The following is a 19,712-nucleotide window of genomic DNA, read 5'->3' as shown; positions in this document are numbered from 1 at the left end:
TGATCACGTGTAGGGATGCTGAGATATCTTCGAGATTGCCAACCCCATTTTACGGCATTTTGTGCTGCATTTTAGTGTATAAAATAACGTTATAGGCGAATGGAAACGGTCACGTAATAACGACAGCGACGCACCGACGTGCGCGTGACGTAGGGTATGGTGAGACGTAAATTTCAATACCAGAACCAAGCTCCTATCACTCTTGGTTCCGAAGATACCTTCGAGATTAGCTCCCCCTTAGTAGCTATATGGGAGCGCGTTTTGTGTACGAAATGTCGCGAATTTGCGCGTACTTTGACGCTGTTGAAACCAGTCAAAAACTATCATCCCGCACACCCCAAGGGGTGCATCTTGAAGGGTTTAGCGTCCCCTACATGGAAAAATTGGTCCCAGCCTGATCACGTGTAGGGATGCTGAGATATCTTCGAGATTGCCAACCCCATTTTACGGCATTTTGTGCTGCATTTTAGTGTATAAAATAACGTTATAGGCGAATGGAAACGGTCACGTAATAACGACAGCGACGCACCGACGTGCGCGTGACGTAGGGTATGGTGAGACGTAAATTTCAATACCAGAACCAAGCTCCTATCACTCTTGGTTCCGAAGATACCTTCGAGATTAGCTCCCCCTTAGTAGCTATATGGGAGCGCGTTTTGTGTACGAAATGTCGCGAATTTGCGCGTACTTTGACGCTGTTGAAACCAGTCAAAAACTATCATCCCGCACACCCCAAGGGGTGCATCTTGAAGGGTTTAGCGTCCCCTACATGGAAAAATTGGTCCCAGCCTGATCACGTGTAGGGATGCTGAGATATCTTCGAGATTGCCAACCCCATTTTACGGCATTTTGTGCTGCATTTTAGTGTATAAAATAACGTTATAGGCGAATGGAAACGGTCACGTAATAACGACAGCGACGCACCGACGTGCGCGTGACGTAGGGTATGGTGAGACGTAAATTTCAATACCAGAACCAAGCTCCTATCACTCTTGGTTCCGAAGATACCTTCGAGATTAGCTCCCCCTTAGTAGCTATATGGGAGCGCGTTTTGTGTACGAAATGTCGCGAATTTGCGCGTACTTTGACGCTGTTGAAACCAGTCAAAAACTATCATCCCGCACACCCCAAGGGGTGCATCTTGAAGGGTTTAGCGTCCCCTACATGGAAAAATTGGTCCCAGCCTGATCACGTGTAGGGATGCTGAGATATCTTCGAGATTGCCAACCCCATTTTACGGCATTTTGTGCTGCATTTTAGTGTATAAAATAACGTTATAGGCGAATGGAAACGGTCACGTAATAACGACAGCGACGCACCGACGTGCGCGTGACGTAGGGTATGGTGAGACGTAAATTTCAATACCAGAACCAAGCTCCTATCACTCTTGGTTCCGAAGATACCTTCGAGATTAGCTCCCCCTTAGTAGCTATATGGGAGCGCGTTTTGTGTACGAAATGTCGCGAATTTGCGCGTACTTTGACGCTGTTGAAACCAGTCAAAAACTATCATCCCGCACACCCCAAGGGGTGCATCTTGAAGGGTTTAGCGTCCCCTACATGGAAAAATTGGTCCCAGCCTGATCACGTGTAGGGATGCTGAGATATCTTCGAGATTGCCAACCCCATTTTACGGCATTTTGTGCTGCATTTTAGTGTATAAAATAACGTTATAGGCGAATGGAAACGGTCACGTAATAACGACAGCGACGCACCGACGTGCGCGTGACGTAGGGTATGGTGAGACGTAAATTTCAATACCAGAACCAAGCTCCTATCACTCTTGGTTCCGAAGATACCTTCGAGATTAGCTCCCCCTTAGTAGCTATATGGGAGCGCGTTTTGTGTACGAAATGTCGCGAATTTGCGCGTACTTTGACGCTGTTGAAACCAGTCAAAAACTATCATCCCGCACACCCCAAGGGGTGCATCTTGAAGGGTTTAGCGTCCCCTACATGGAAAAATTGGTCCCAGCCTGATCACGTGTAGGGATGCTGAGATATCTTCGAGATTGCCAACCCCATTTTACGGCATTTTGTGCTGCATTTTAGTGTATAAAATAACGTTATAGGCGAATGGAAACGGTCACGTAATAACGACAGCGACGCACCGACGTGCGCGTGACGTAGGGTATGGTGAGACGTAAATTTCAATACCAGAACCAAGCTCCTATCACTCTTGGTTCCGAAGATACCTTCGAGATTAGCTCCCCCTTAGTAGCTATATGGGAGCGCGTTTTGTGTACGAAATGTCGCGAATTTGCGCGTACTTTGACGCTGTTGAAACCAGTCAAAAACTATCATCCCGCACACCCCAAGGGGTGCATCTTGAAGGGTTTAGCGTCCCCTACATGGAAAAATTGGTCCCAGCCTGATCACGTGTAGGGATGCTGAGATATCTTCGAGATTGCCAACCCCATTTTACGGCATTTTGTGCTGCATTTTAGTGTATAAAATAACGTTATAGGCGAATGGAAACGGTCACGTAATAACGACAGCGACGCACCGACGTGCGCGTGACGTAGGGTATGGTGAGACGTAAATTTCAATACCAGAACCAAGCTCCTATCACTCTTGGTTCCGAAGATACCTTCGAGATTAGCTCCCCCTTAGTAGCTATATGGGAGCGCGTTTTGTGTACGAAATGTCGCGAATTTGCGCGTACTTTGACGCTGTTGAAACCAGTCAAAAACTATCATCCCGCACACCCCAAGGGGTGCATCTTGAAGGGTTTAGCGTCCCCTACATGGAAAAATTGGTCCCAGCCTGATCACGTGTAGGGATGCTGAGATATCTTCGAGATTGCCAACCCCATTTTACGGCATTTTGTGCTGCATTTTAGTGTATAAAATAACGTTATAGGCGAATGGAAACGGTCACGTAATAACGACAGCGACGCACCGACGTGCGCGTGACGTAGGGTATGGTGAGACGTAAATTTCAATACCAGAACCAAGCTCCTATCACTCTTGGTTCCGAAGATACCTTCGAGATTAGCTCCCCCTTAGTAGCTATATGGGAGCGCGTTTTGTGTACGAAATGTCGCGAATTTGCGCGTACTTTGACGCTGTTGAAACCAGTCAAAAACTATCATCCCGCACACCCCAAGGGGTGCATCTTGAAGGGTTTAGCGTCCCCTACATGGAAAAATTGGTCCCAGCCTGATCACGTGTAGGGATGCTGAGATATCTTCGAGATTGCCAACCCCATTTTACGGCATTTTGTGCTGCATTTTAGTGTATAAAATAACGTTATAGGCGAATGGAAACGGTCACGTAATAACGACAGCGACGCACCGACGTGCGCGTGACGTAGGGTATGGTGAGACGTAAATTTCAATACCAGAACCAAGCTCCTATCACTCTTGGTTCCGAAGATACCTTCGAGATTAGCTCCCCCTTAGTAGCTATATGGGAGCGCGTTTTGTGTACGAAATGTCGCGAATTTGCGCGTACTTTGACGCTGTTGAAACCAGTCAAAAAACTATCATCCCGCACACCCCAAGGGGTGCATCTTGAAGGGTTTAGCGTCCCCTACATGGAAAAATTGGTCCCAGCCTGATCACGTGTAGGGATGCTGAGATATCTTCGAGATTGCCAACCCCATTTTACGGCATTTTGTGCTGCATTTTAGTGTATAAAATAACGTTATAGGCGAATGGAAACGGTCACGTAATAACGACAGCGACGCACCGACGTGCGCGTGACGTAGGGTATGGTGAGACGTAAATTTCAATACCAGAACCAAGCTCCTATCACTCTTGGTTCCGAAGATACCTTCGAGATTAGCTCCCCCTTAGTAGCTATATGGGAGCGCGTTTTGTGTACGAAATGTCGCGAATTTGCGCGTACTTTGACGCTGTTGAAACCAGTCAAAAACTATCATCCCGCACACCCCAAGGGGTGCATCTTGAAGGGTTTAGCGTCCCCTACATGGAAAAATTGGTCCCAGCCTGATCACGTGTAGGGATGCTGAGATATCTTCGAGATTGCCAACCCCATTTTACGGCATTTTGTGCTGCATTTTAGTGTATAAAATAACGTTATAGGCGAATGGAAACGGTCACGTAATAACGACAGCGACGCACCGACGTGCGCGTGACGTAGGGTATGGTGAGACGTAAATTTCAATACCAGAACCAAGCTCCTATCACTCTTGGTTCCGAAGATACCTTCGAGATTAGCTCCCCCTTAGTAGCTATATGGGAGCGCGTTTTGTGTACGAAATGTCGCGAATTTGCGCGTACTTTGACGCTGTTGAAACCAGTCAAAAACTATCATCCCGCACACCCCAAGGGGTGCATCTTGAAGGGTTTAGCGTCCCCTACATGGAAAAATTGGTCCCAGCCTGATCACGTGTAGGGATGCTGAGATATCTTCGAGATTGCCAACCCCATTTTACGGCATTTTGTGCTGCATTTTAGTGTATAAAATAACGTTATAGGCGAATGGAAACGGTCACGTAATAACGACAGCGACGCACCGACGTGCGCGTGACGTAGGGTATGGTGAGACGTAAATTTCAATACCAGAACCAAGCTCCTATCACTCTTGGTTCCGAAGATACCTTCGAGATTAGCTCCCCCTTAGTAGCTATATGGGAGCGCGTTTTGTGTACGAAATGTCGCGAATTTGCGCGTACTTTGACGCTGTTGAAACCAGTCAAAAACTATCATCCCGCACACCCCAAGGGGTGCATCTTGAAGGGTTTAGCGTCCCCTACATGGAAAAATTGGTCCCAGCCTGATCACGTGTAGGGATGCTGAGATATCTTCGAGATTGCCAACCCCATTTTACGGCATTTTGTGCTGCATTTTAGTGTATAAAATAACGTTATAGGCGAATGGAAACGGTCACGTAATAACGACAGCGACGCACCGACGTGCGCGTGACGTAGGGTATGGTGAGACGTAAATTTCAATACCAGAACCAAGCTCCTATCACTCTTGGTTCCGAAGATACCTTCGAGATTAGCTCCCCCTTAGTAGCTATATGGGAGCGCGTTTTGTGTACGAAATGTCGCGAATTTGCGCGTACTTTGACGCTGTTGAAACCAGTCAAAAACTATCATCCCGCACACCCCAAGGGGTGCATCTTGAAGGGTTTAGCGTCCCCTACATGGAAAAATTGGTCCCAGCCTGATCACGTGTAGGGATGCTGAGATATCTTCGAGATTGCCAACCCCATTTTACGGCATTTTGTGCTGCATTTTAGTGTATAAAATAACGTTATAGGCGAATGGAAACGGTCACGTAATAACGACAGCGACGCACCGACGTGCGCGTGACGTAGGGTATGGTGAGACGTAAATTTCAATACCAGAACCAAGCTCCTATCACTCTTGGTTCCGAAGATACCTTCGAGATTAGCTCCCCCTTAGTAGCTATATGGGAGCGCGTTTTGTGTACGAAATGTCGCGAATTTGCGCGTACTTTGACGCTGTTGAAACCAGTCAAAAACTATCATCCCGCACACCCCAAGGGGTGCATCTTGAAGGGTTTAGCGTCCCCTACATGGAAAAATTGGTCCCAGCCTGATCACGTGTAGGGATGCTGAGATATCTTCGAGATTGCCAACCCCATTTTACGGCATTTTGTGCTGCATTTTAGTGTATAAAATAACGTTATAGGCGAATGGAAACGGTCACGTAATAACGACAGCGACGCACCGACGTGCGCGTGACGTAGGGTATGGTGAGACGTAAATTTCAATACCAGAACCAAGCTCCTATCACTCTTGGTTCCGAAGATACCTTCGAGATTAGCTCCCCCTTAGTAGCTATATGGGAGCGCGTTTTGTGTACGAAATGTCGCGAATTTGCGCGTACTTTGACGCTGTTGAAACCAGTCAAAAACTATCATCCCGCACACCCCAAGGGGTGCATCTTGAAGGGTTTAGCGTCCCCTACATGGAAAAATTGGTCCCAGCCTGATCACGTGTAGGGATGCTGAGATATCTTCGAGATTGCCAACCCCATTTTACGGCATTTTGTGCTGCATTTTAGTGTATAAAATAACGTTATAGGCGAATGGAAACGGTCACGTAATAACGACAGCGACGCACCGACGTGCGCGTGACGTAGGGTATGGTGAGACGTAAATTTCAATACCAGAACCAAGCTCCTATCACTCTTGGTTCCGAAGATACCTTCGAGATTAGCTCCCCCTTAGTAGCTATATGGGAGCGCGTTTTGTGTACGAAATGTCGCGAATTTGCGCGTACTTTGACGCTGTTGAAACCAGTCAAAAACTATCATCCCGCACACCCCAAGGGGTGCATCTTGAAGGGTTTAGCGTCCCCTACATGGAAAAATTGGTCCCAGCCTGATCACGTGTAGGGATGCTGAGATATCTTCGAGATTGCCAACCCCATTTTACGGCATTTTGTGCTGCATTTTAGTGTATAAAATAACGTTATAGGCGAATGGAAACGGTCACGTAATAACGACAGCGACGCACCGACGTGCGCGTGACGTAGGGTATGGTGAGACGTAAATTTCAATACCAGAACCAAGCTCCTATCACTCTTGGTTCCGAAGATACCTTCGAGATTAGCTCCCCCTTAGTAGCTATATGGGAGCGCGTTTTGTGTACGAAATGTCGCGAATTTGCGCGTACTTTGACGCTGTTGAAACCAGTCAAAAACTATCATCCCGCACACCCCAAGGGGTGCATCTTGAAGGGTTTAGCGTCCCCTACATGGAAAAATTGGTCCCAGCCTGATCACGTGTAGGGATGCTGAGATATCTTCGAGATTGCCAACCCCATTTTACGGCATTTTGTGCTGCATTTTAGTGTATAAAATAACGTTATAGGCGAATGGAAACGGTCACGTAATAACGACAGCGACGCACCGACGTGCGCGTGACGTAGGGTATGGTGAGACGTAAATTTCAATACCAGAACCAAGCTCCTATCACTCTTGGTTCCGAAGATACCTTCGAGATTAGCTCCCCCTTAGTAGCTATATGGGAGCGCGTTTTGTGTACGAAATGTCGCGAATTTGCGCGTACTTTGACGCTGTTGAAACCAGTCAAAAACTATCATCCCGCACACCCCAAGGGGTGCATCTTGAAGGGTTTAGCGTCCCCTACATGGAAAAATTGGTCCCAGCCTGATCACGTGTAGGGATGCTGAGATATCTTCGAGATTGCCAACCCCATTTTACGGCATTTTGTGCTGCATTTTAGTGTATAAAATAACGTTATAGGCGAATGGAAACGGTCACGTAATAACGACAGCGACGCACCGACGTGCGCGTGACGTAGGGTATGGTGAGACGTAAATTTCAATACCAGAACCAAGCTCCTATCACTCTTGGTTCCGAAGATACCTTCGAGATTAGCTCCCCCTTAGTAGCTATATGGGAGCGCGTTTTGTGTACGAAATGTCGCGAATTTGCGCGTACTTTGACGCTGTTGAAACCAGTCAAAAACTATCATCCCGCACACCCCAAGGGGTGCATCTTGAAGGGTTTAGCGTCCCCTACATGGAAAATTTGGTCCCAGCCTGATCACGTGTAGGGATGCTGAGATATCTTCCAGATTGCCAACCCCATTTTACGGCATTTTGTGCTGCATTTTAGTGTATAAAATAACGTTATAGGCGAATGGAAACGGTCACGTAATAACGACAGCGACGCACCGACGTGCGCGTGACGTAGGGTATGGTGAGACGTAAATTTCAATACCAGAACCAAGCTCCTATCACTCTTGGTTCCGAAGATACCTTCGAGATTAGCTCCCCCTTAGTAGCTATATGGGAGCGCGTTTTGTGTACGAAATGTCGCGAATTTGCGCGTACTTTGACGCTGTTGAAACCAGTCAAAAACTATCATCCCGCACACCCCAAGGGGTGCATCTTGAAGGGTTTAGCGTCCCCTACATGGAAAAATTGGTCCCAGCCTGATCACGTGTAGGGATGCTGAGATATCTTCGAGATTGCCAACCCCATTTTACGGCATTTTGTGCTGCATTTTAGTGTATAAAATAACGTTATAGGCGAATGGAAACGGTCACGTAATAACGACAGCGACGCACCGACGTGCGCGTGACGTAGGGTATGGTGAGACGTAAATTTCAATACCAGAACCAAGCTCCTATCACTCTTGGTTCCGAAGATACCTTCGAGATTAGCTCCCCCTTAGTAGCTATATGGGAGCGCGTTTTGTGTACGAAATGTCGCGAATTTGCGCGTACTTTGACGCTGTTTGAAACCAGTCAAAAACTATCATCCCGCACACCCCAAGGGGTGCATCTTGAAGGGTTTAGCGTCCCCTACATGGAAAAATTGGTCCCAGCCTGATCACGTGTAGGGATGCTGAGATATCTTCGAGATTGCCAACCCCATTTTACGGCATTTTGTGCTGCATTTTAGTGTATAAAATAACGTTATAGGCGAATGGAAACGGTCACGTAATAACGACAGCGACGCACCGACGTGCGCGTGACGTAGGGTATGGTGAGACGTAAATTTCAATACCAGAACCAAGCTCCTATCACTCTTGGTTCCGAAGATACCTTCGAGATTAGCTCCCCCTTAGTAGCTATATGGGAGCGCGTTTTGTGTACGAAATGTCGCGAATTTGCGCGTACTTTGACGCTGTTGAAAACCAGTCAAAAACTATCATCCCGCACACCCCAAGGGGTGCATCTTGAAGGGTTTAGCGTCCCCTACATGGAAAAATTGGTCCCAGCCTGATCACGTGTAGGGATGCTGAGATATCTTCGAGATTGCCAACCCCATTTTACGGCATTTTGTGCTGCATTTTAGTGTATAAAATAACGTTATAGGCGAATGGAAACGGTCACGTAATAACGACAGCGACGCACCGACGTGCGCGTGACGTAGGGTATGGTGAGACGTAAATTTCAATACCAGAACCAAGCTCCTATCACTCTTGGTTCCGAAGATACCTTCGAGATTAGCTCCCCCTTAGTAGCTATATGGGAGCGCGTTTTGTGTACGAAATGTCGCGAATTTGCGCGTACTTTGACGCTGTTGAAACCAGTCAAAAACTATCATCCCGCACACCCCAAGGGGTGCATCTTGAAGGGTTTAGCGTCCCCTACATGGAAAAATTGGTCCCAGCCTGATCACGTGTAGGGATGCTGAGATATCTTCGAGATTGCCAACCCCATTTTACGGCATTTTGTGCTGCATTTTAGTGTATAAAATAACGTTATAGGCGAATGGAAACGGTCACGTAATAACGACAGCGACGCACCGACGTGCGCGTGACGTAGGGTATGGTGAGACGTAAATTTCAATACCAGAACCAAGCTCCTATCACTCTTGGTTCCGAAGATACCTTCGAGATTAGCTCCCCCTTAGTAGCTATATGGGAGCGCGTTTTTGTGTACGAAATGTCGCGAATTTGCGCGTACTTTGACGCTGTTGAAACCAGTCAAAAACTATCATCCCGCACACCCCAAGGGGTGCATCTTGAAGGGTTTAGCGTCCCCTACATGGAAAAATTGGTCCCAGCCTGATCACGTGTAGGGATGCTGAGATATCTTCGAGATTGCCAACCCCATTTTACGGCATTTTGTGCTGCATTTTAGTGTATAAAATAACGTTATAGGCGAATGGAAACGGTCACGTAATAACGACAGCGACGCACCGACGTGCGCGTGACGTAGGGTATGGTGAGACGTAAATTTCAATACCAGAACCAAGCTCCTATCACTCTTGGTTCCGAAGATACCTTCGAGATTAGCTCCCCCTTAGTAGCTATATGGGAGCGCGTTTTGTGTACGAAATGTCGCGAATTTGCGCGTACTTTGACGCTGTTGAAACCAGTCAAAAACTATCATCCCGCACACCCCAAGGGGTGCATCTTGAAGGGTTTAGCGTCCCCTACATGGAAAAATTGGTCCCAGCCTGATCACGTGTAGGGATGCTGAGATATCTTCGAGATTGCCAACCCCATTTTACGGCATTTTGTGCTGCATTTTAGTGTATAAAATAACGTTATAGGCGAATGGAAACGGTCACGTAATAACGACAGCGACGCACCGACGTGCGCGTGACGTAGGGTATGGTGAGACGTAAATTTCAATACCAGAACCAAGCTCCTATCACTCTTGGTTCCGAAGATACCTTCGAGATTAGCTCCCCCTTAGTAGCTATATGGGAGCGCGTTTTGTGTACGAAATGTCGCGAATTTGCGCGTACTTTGACGCTGTTGAAACCAGTCAAAAACTATCATCCCGCACACCCCAAGGGGTGCATCTTGAAGGGTTTAGCGTCCCCTACATGGAAAAATTGGTCCCAGCCTGATCACGTGTAGGGATGCTGAGATATCTTCGAGATTGCCAACCCCATTTTACGGCATTTTGTGCTGCATTTTAGTGTATAAAATAACGTTATAGGCGAATGGAAACGGTCACGTAATAACGACAGCGACGCACCGACGTGCGCGTGACGTAGGGTATGGTGAGACGTAAATTTCAATACCAGAACCAAGCTCCTATCACTCTTGGTTCCGAAGATACCTTCGAGATTAGCTCCCCCTTAGTAGCTATATGGGAGCGCGTTTTGTGTACGAAATGTCGCGAATTTGCGCGTACTTTGACGCTGTTGAAACCAGTCAAAAACTATCATCCCGCACACCCCAAGGGGTGCATCTTGAAGGGTTTAGCGTCCCCTACATGGAAAAATTGGTCCCAGCCTGATCACGTGTAGGGATGCTGAGATATCTTCGAGATTGCCAACCCCATTTTACGGCATTTTGTGCTGCATTTTAGTGTATAAAATAACGTTATAGGCGAATGGAAACGGTCACGTAATAACGACAGCGACGCACCGACGTGCGCGTGACGTAGGGTATGGTGAGACGTAAATTTCAATACCAGAACCAAGCTCCTATCACTCTTGGTTCCGAAGATACCTTCGAGATTAGCTCCCCCTTAGTAGCTATATGGGAGCGCGTTTTGTGTACGAAATGTCGCGAATTTGCGCGTACTTTGACGCTGTTGAAACCAGTCAAAAACTATCATCCCGCACACCCCAAGGGGTGCATCTTGAAGGGTTTAGCGTCCCCTACATGGAAAAATTGGTCCCAGCCTGATCACGTGTAGGGATGCTGAGATATCTTCGAGATTGCCAACCCCATTTTACGGCATTTTGTGCTGCATTTTAGTGTATAAAATAACGTTATAGGCGAATGGAAACGGTCACGTAATAACGCCAGCGATGCACCGACGTGCGCGTGACGTAGGGTATGGTGAGACGTAAATTTCAATACCAGAACCAAGCTCCTATCACTCTTGGTTCCGAAGATACCTTCGAGATTAGCTCCCCCTTAGTAGCTATATGGGAGCGCGTTTTGTGTACGAAATGTCGCGAATTTGCGCGTACTTTGACGCTGTTGAAACCAGTCAAAAACTATCATCCCGCACACCCCAAGGGGTGCATCTTGAAGGGTTTAGCGTCCCCTACATGGAAAAATTGGTCCCAGCCTGATCACGTGTAGGGATGCTGAGATATCTTCGAGATTGCCAACCCCATTTTACGGCATTTTGTGCTGCATTTTAGTGTATAAAATAACGTTATAGGCGAATGGAAACGGTCACGTAATAACGACAGCGACGCACCGACGTGCGCGTGACGTAGGGTATGGTGAGACGTAAATTTCAATACCAGAACCAAGCTCCTATCACTCTTGGTTCCGAAGATACCTTCGAGATTAGCTCCCCCTTAGTAGCTATATGGGAGCGCGTTTTGTGTACGAAATGTCGCGAATTTGCGCGTACTTTGACGCTGTTGAAACCAGTCAAAAACTATCATCCCGCACACCCCAAGGGGTGCATCTTGAAGGGTTTAGCGTCCCCTACATGGAAAAATTGGTCCCAGCCTGATCACGTGTAGGGATGCTGAGATATCTTCGAGATTGCCAACCCCATTTTACGGCATTTTGTGCTGCATTTTAGTGTATAAAATAACGTTATAGGCGAATGGAAACGGTCACGTAATAACGACAGCGACGCACCGACGTGCGCGTGACGTAGGGTATGGTGAGACGTAAATTTCAATACCAGAACCAAGCTCCTATCACTCTTGGTTCCGAAGATACCTTCGAGATTAGCTCCCCCTTAGTAGCTATATGGGAGCGCGTTTTGTGTACGAAATGTCGCGAATTTGCGCGTACTTTGACGCTGTTGAAACCAGTCAAAAACTATCATCCCGCACACCCCAAGGGGTGCATCTTGAAGGGTTTAGCGTCCCCTACATGGAAAAATTGGTCCCAGCCTGATCACGTGTAGGGATGCTGAGATATCTTCGAGATTGCCAACCCCATTTTACGGCATTTTGTGCTGCATTTTAGTGTATAAAATAACGTTATAGGCGAATGGAAACGGTCACGTAATAACGACAGCGACGCACCGACGTGCGCGTGACGTAGGGTATGGTGAGACGTAAATTTCAATACCAGAACCAAGCTCCTATCACTCTTGGTTCCGAAGATACCTTCGAGATTAGCTCCCCCTTAGTAGCTATATGGGAGCGCGTTTTGTGTACGAAATGTCGCGAATTTGCGCGTACTTTGACGCTGTTGAAACCAGTCAAAAACTATCATCCCGCACACCCCAAGGGGTGCATCTTGAAGGGTTTAGCGTCCCCTACATGGACAAATTGGTCCCAGCCTGATCACGTGTAGGGATGCTGAGATATCTTCGAGATTGCCAACCCCATTTTACGGCATTTTGTGCTGCATTTTAGTGTATAAAATAACGTTATAGGCGAATGGAAACGGTCACGTAATAACGACAGCGACGCACCGACGTGCGCGTGACGTAGGGTATGGTGAGACGTAAATTTCAATACCAGAACCAAGCTCCTATCACTCTTGGTTCCGAAGATACCTTCGAGATTAGCTCCCCCTTAGTAGCTATATGGGAGCGCGTTTTGTGTACGAAATGTCGCGAATTTGCGCGTACTTTGACGCTGTTGAAACCAGTCAAAAACTATCATCCCGCACACCCCAAGGGGTGCATCTTGAAGGGTTTAGCGTCCCCTACATGGAAAAATTGGTCCCAGCCTGATCACGTGTAGGGATGCTGAGATATCTTCGAGATTGCCAACCCCATTTTACGGCATTTTGTGCTGCATTTTAGTGTATAAAATAACGTTATAGGCGAATGGAAACGGTCACGTAATAACGACAGCGACGCACCGACGTGCGCGTGACGTAGGGTATGGTGAGACGTAAATTTCAATACCAGAACCAAGCTCCTATCACTCTTGGTTCCGAAGATACCTTCGAGATTAGCTCCCCCTTAGTAGCTATATGGGAGCGCGTTTTGTGTACGAAATGTCGCGAATTTGCGCGTACTTTGACGCTGTTGAAACCAGTCAAAAACTATCATCCCGCACACCCCAAGGGGTGCATCTTGAAGGGTTTAGCGTCCCCTACATGGAAAAATTGGTCCCAGCCTGATCACGTGTAGGGATGCTGAGATATCTTCGAGATTGCCAACCCCATTTTACGGCATTTTGTGCTGCATTTTAGTGTATAAAATAACGTTATAGGCGAATGGAAACGGTCACGTAATAACGACAGCGACGCACCGACGTGCGCGTGACGTAGGGTATGGTGAGACGTAAATTTCAATACCAGAACCAAGCTCCTATCACTCTTGGTTCCGAAGATACCTTCGAGATTAGCTCCCCCTTAGTAGCTATATGGGAGCGCGTTTTGTGTACGAAATGTCGCGAATTTGCGCGTACTTTGACGCTGTTGAAACCAGTCAAAAACTATCATCCCGCACACCCCAAGGGGTGCATCTTGAAGGGTTTAGCGTCCCCTACATGGAAAAATTGGTCCCAGCCTGATCACGTGTAGGGATGCTGAGATATCTTCGAGATTGCCAACCCCATTTTACGGCATTTTGTGCTGCATTTTAGTGTATAAAATAACGTTATAGGCGAATGGAAACGGTCACGTAATAACGACAGCGACGCACCGACGTGCGCGTGACGTAGGGTATGGTGAGACGTAAATTTCAATACCAGAACCAAGCTCCTATCACTCTTGGTTCCGAAGATACCTTCGAGATTAGCTCCCCCTTAGTAGCTATATGGGAGCGCGTTTTGTGTACGAAATGTCGCGAATTTGCGCGTACTTTGACGCTGTTGAAACCAGTCAAAAACTATCATCCCGCACACCCCAAGGGGTGCATCTTGAAGGGTTTAGCGTCCCCTACATGGAAAAATTGGTCCCAGCCTGATCACGTGTAGGGATGCTGAGATATCTTCGAGATTGCCAACCCCATTTTACGGCATTTTGTGCTGCATTTTAGTGTATAAAATAACGTTATAGGCGAATGGAAACGGTCACGTAATAACGACAGCGACGCACCGACGTGCGCGTGACGTAGGGTATGGTGAGACGTAAATTTCAATACCAGAACCAAGCTCCTATCACTCTTGGTTCCGAAGATACCTTCGAGATTAGCTCCCCCTTAGTAGCTATATGGGAGCGCGTTTTGTGTACGAAATGTCGCGAATTTGCGCATACTTTGACGCTGTTGAAACCAGTCAAAAACTATCATCCCGCACACCCCAAGGGGTGCATCTTGAAGGGTTTAGCGTCCCCTACATGGAAAAATTGGTCCCAGCCTGATCACGTGTAGGGATGCTGAGATATCTTCGAGATTGCCAACCCCATTTTACGGCATTTTGTGCTGCATTTTAGTGTATAAAATAACGTTATAGGCGAATGGAAACGGTCACGTAATAACGACAGCGACGCACCGACGTGCGCGTGACGTAGGGTATGGTGAGACGTAAATTTCAATACCAGAACCAAGCTCCTATCACTCTTGGTTCCGAAGATACCTTCGAGATTAGCTCCCCCTTAGTAGCTATATGGGAGCGCGTTTTGTGTACGAAATGTCGCGAATTTGCGCGTACTTTGACGCTGTTGAAACCAGTCAAAAACTATCATCCCGCACACCCCAAGGGGTGCATCTTGAAGGGTTTAGCGTCCCCTACATGGAAAAATTGGTCCCAGCCTGATCACGTGTAGGGATGCTGAGATATCTTCGAGATTGCCAACCCCATTTTACGGCATTTTGTGCTGCATTTTAGTGTATAAAATAACGTTATAGGCGAATGGAAACGGTCACGTAATAACGCCAGCGATGCACCGACGTGCGCGTGACGTAGGGTATGGTGAGACGTAAATTTCAATACCAGAACCAAGCTCCTATCACTCTTGGTTCCGAAGATACCTTCGAGATTAGCTCCCCCTTAGTAGCTATATGGGAGCGCGTTTTGTGTACGAAATGTCGCGAATTTGCGCGTACTTTGACGCTGTTGAAACCAGTCAAAAACTATCATCCCGCACACCCCAAGGGGTGCATCTTGAAGGGTTTAGCGTCCCCTACATGGAAAAATTGGTCCCAGCCTGATCACGTGTAGGGATGCTGAGATATCTTCGAGATTGCCAACCCCATTTTACGGCATTTTGTGCTGCATTTTAGTGTATAAAATAACGTTATAGGCGAATGGAAACGGTCACGTAATAACGACAGCGACGCACCGACGTGCGCGTGACGTAGGGTATGGTGAGACGTAAATTTCAATACCAGAACCAAGCTCCTATCACTCTTGGTTCCGAAGATACCTTCGAGATTAGCTCCCCCTTAGTAGCTATATGGGAGCGCGTTTTGTGTACGAAATGTCGCGAATTTGCGCGTACTTTGACGCTGTTGAAACCAGTCAAAAACTATCATCCCGCACACCCCAAGGGGTGCATCTTGAAGGGTTTAGCGTCCCCTACATGGAAAAATTGGTCCCAGCCTGATCACGTGTAGGGATGCTGAGATATCTTCGAGATTGCCAACCCCATTTTACGGCATTTTGTGCTGCATTTTAGTGTATAAAATAACGTTATAGGCGAATGGAAACGGTCACGTAATAACGACAGCGACGCACCGACGTGCGCGTGACGTAGGGTATGGTGAGACGTAAATTTCAATACCAGAACCAAGCTCCTATCACTCTTGGTTCCGAAGATACCTTCGAGATTAGCTCCCCCTTAGTAGCTATATGGGAGCGCGTTTTGTGTACGAAATGTCGCGAATTTGCGCGTACTTTGACGCTGTTGAAACCAGTCAAAAACTATCATCCCGCACACCCCAAGGGGTGCATCTTGAAGGGTTTAGCGTCCCCTACATGGAAAAATTGGTCCCAGCCTGATCACGTGTAGGGATGCTGAGATATCTTCGAGATTGCCAACCCCATTTTACGGCATTTTGTGCTGCATTTTAGTGTATAAAATAACGTTATAGGCGAATGGAAACGGTCACGTAATAACGACAGCGACGCACCGACGTGCGCGTGACGTAGGGTATGGTGAGACGTAAATTTCAATACCAGAACCAAGCTCCTATCACTCTTGGTTCCGAAGATACCTTCGAGATTAGCTCCCCCTTAGTAGCTATATGGGAGCGCGTTTTGTGTACGAAATGTCGCGAATTTGCGCGTACTTTGACGCTGTTGAAACCAGTCAAAAACTATCATCCCGCACACCCCAAGGGGTGCATCTTGAAGGGTTTAGCGTCCCCTACATGGAAAAATTGGTCCCAGCCTGATCACGTGTAGGGATGCTGAGATATCTTCGAGATTGCCAACCCCATTTTACGGCATTTTGTGCTGCATTTTAGTGTATAAAATAACGTTATAGGCGAATGGAAACGGTCACGTAATAACGCCAGCGATGCACCGACGTGCGCGTGACGTAGGGTATGGTGAGACGTAAATTTCAATACCAGAACCAAGCTCCTATCACTCTTGGTTCCGAAGATACCTTCGAGATTAGCTCCCCCTTAGTAGCTATATGGGAGCGCGTTTTGTGTACGAAATGTCGCGAATTTGCGCGTACTTTGACGCTGTTGAAACCAGTCAAAAACTATCATCCCGCACACCCCAAGGGGTGCATCTTGAAGGGTTTAGCGTCCCCTACATGGAAAAATTGGTCCCAGCCTGATCACGTGTAGGGATGCTGAGATATCTTCGAGATTGCCAACCCCATTTTACGGCATTTTGTGCTGCATTTTAGTGTATAAAATAACGTTATAGGCGAATGGAAACGGTCACGTAATAACGACAGCGACGCACCGACGTGCGCGTGACGTAGGGTATGGTGAGACGTAAATTTCAATACCAAAACCAAGCTCCTATCACTCTTGGTTCCGAAGATACCTTCGAGATTAGCTCCCCCTTAGTAGCTATATGGGAGCGCGTTTTGTGTACGAAATGTCGCGAATTTGCGCGTACTTTGACGCTGTTGAAACCAGTCAAAAACTATCATCCCGCACACCCCAAGGGGTGCATCTTGAAGGGTTTAGCGTCCCCTACATGGAAAAATTGGTCCCAGCCTGATCACGTGTAGGGATGCTGAGATATCTTCGAGATTGCCAACCCCATTTTACGGCATTTTGTGCTGCATTTTAGTGTATAAAATAACGTTATAGGCGAATGGAAACGGTCACGTAATAACGACAGCGACGCACCGACGTGCGCGTGACGTAGGGTATGGTGAGACGTAAATTTCAATACCAGAACCAAGCTCCTATCACTCTTGGTTCCGAAGATACCTTCGAGATTAGCTCCCCCTTAGTAGCTATATGGGAGCGCGTTTTGTGTACGAAATGTCGCGAATTTGCGCGTACTTTGACGCTGTTGAAACCAGTCAAAAACTATCATCCCGCACACCCCAAGGGGTGCATCTTGAAGGGTTTAGCGTCCCCTACATGGAAAAATTGGTCCCAGCCTGATCACGTGTAGGGATGCTGAGATATCTTCGAGATTGCCAACCCCATTTTACGGCATTTTGTGCTGCATTTTAGTGTATAAAATAACGTTATAGGCGAATGGAAACGGTCACGTAATAACGACAGCGATGCACCGACGTGCGCGTGACGTAGGGTATGGTGAGACGTAAATTTCAATACCAGAACCAAGCTCCTATCACTCTTGGTTCCGAAGATACCTTCGAGATTAGCTCCCCCTTAGTAGCTATATGGGAGCGCGTTTTGTGTACGAAATGTCGCGAATTTGCGCGTACTTTGACGCTGTTGAAACCAGTCAAAAACTATCATCCCGCACACCCCAAGGGGTGCATCTTGAAGGGTTTAGCGTCCCCTACATGGAAAAATTGGTCCCAGCCTGATCACGTGTAGGGATGCTGAGATATCTTCGAGATTGCCAACCCCATTTTACGGCATTTTGTGCTGCATTTTAGTGTATAAAATAACGTTATAGGCGAATGGAAACGGTCACGTAATAACGACAGCGACGCACCGACGTGCGCGTGACGTAGGGTATGGTGAGACGTAAATTTCAATACCAGAACCAAGCTCCTATCACTCTTGGTTCCGAAGATACCTTCGAGATTAGCTCCCCCTTAGTAGCTATATGGGAGCGCGTTTTGTGTACGAAATGTCGCGAATTTGCGCGTACTTTGACGCTGTTGAAACCAGTCAAAAACTATCATCCCGCACACCCCAAGGGGTGCATCTTGAAGGGTTTAGCGTCCCCTACATGGAAAAATTGGTCCCAGCCTGATCACGTGTAGGGATGCTGAGATATCTTCGAGATTGCCAACCCCATTTTACGGCATTTTGTGCTGCATTTTAGTGTATAAAATAACGTTATAGGCGAATGGAAACGGTCACGTAATAACGACAGCGACGCACCGACGTGCGCGTGACGTAGGGTATGGTGAGACGTAAATTTCAATACCAGAACCAAGCTCCTATCACTCTTGGTTCCGAAGATACCTTCGAGATTAGCTCCCCCTTAGTAGCTATATGGGAGCGCGTTTTGTGTACGAAATGTCGCGAATTTGCGCGTACTTTGACGCTGTTGAAACCAGTCAAAAACTATCATCCCGCACACCCCAAGGGGTGCATCTTGAAGGGTTTAGCGTCCCCTACATGGAAAAATTGGTCCCAGCCTGATCACGTGTAGGGATGCTGAGATATCTTCGAGATTGCCAACCCCATTTTACGGCATTTTGTGCTGCATTTTAGTGTATAAAATAACGTTATAGGCGAATGGAAACGGTCACGTAATAACGACAGCGACGCACCGACGTGCGCGTGACGTAGGGTATGGTGAGACGTAAATTTCAATACCAGAACCAAGCTCCTATCACTCTTGGTTCCGAAGATACCTTCGAGATTAGCTCCCCCTTAGTAGCTATATGGGAGCGCGTTTTGTGTACGAAATGTCGCGAATTTGCGCGTACTTTGACGCTGTTGAAACCAGTCAAAAACTATCATCCCGCACACCCCAAGGGGTGCATCTTGAAGGGTTTAGCGTCCCCTACATGGAAAAATTGGTCCCAGCCTGATCACGTGTAGGGATGCTGAGATATCTTCGAGATTGCCAACCCCATTTTACGGCATTTTGTGCTGCATTTTAGTGTATAAAATAACGTTATAGGCGAATGGAAACGGTCACGTAATAACGACAGCGACGCACCGACGTGCGCGTGACGTAGGGTATGGTGAGACGTAAATTTCAATACCAGAACCAAGCTCCTATCACTCTTGGTTCCGAAGATACCTTCGAGATTAGCTCCCCCTTAGTAGCTATATGGGAGCGCGTTTTGTGTACGAAATGTCGCGAATTTGCGCGTACTTTGACGCTGTTGAAACCAGTCAAAAACTATCATCCCGCACACCCCAAGGGGTGCATCTT

The sequence above is a fragment of the Mya arenaria genome, chromosome 2 (assembly GCF_026914265.1).
Source record: "Mya arenaria isolate MELC-2E11 chromosome 2, ASM2691426v1".
In the NCBI taxonomy this organism is placed as follows: Eukaryota; Metazoa; Mollusca; class Bivalvia; order Myida; family Myidae; genus Mya; species Mya arenaria.
Note: the sequence above shows the minus strand (reverse complement) of the source record.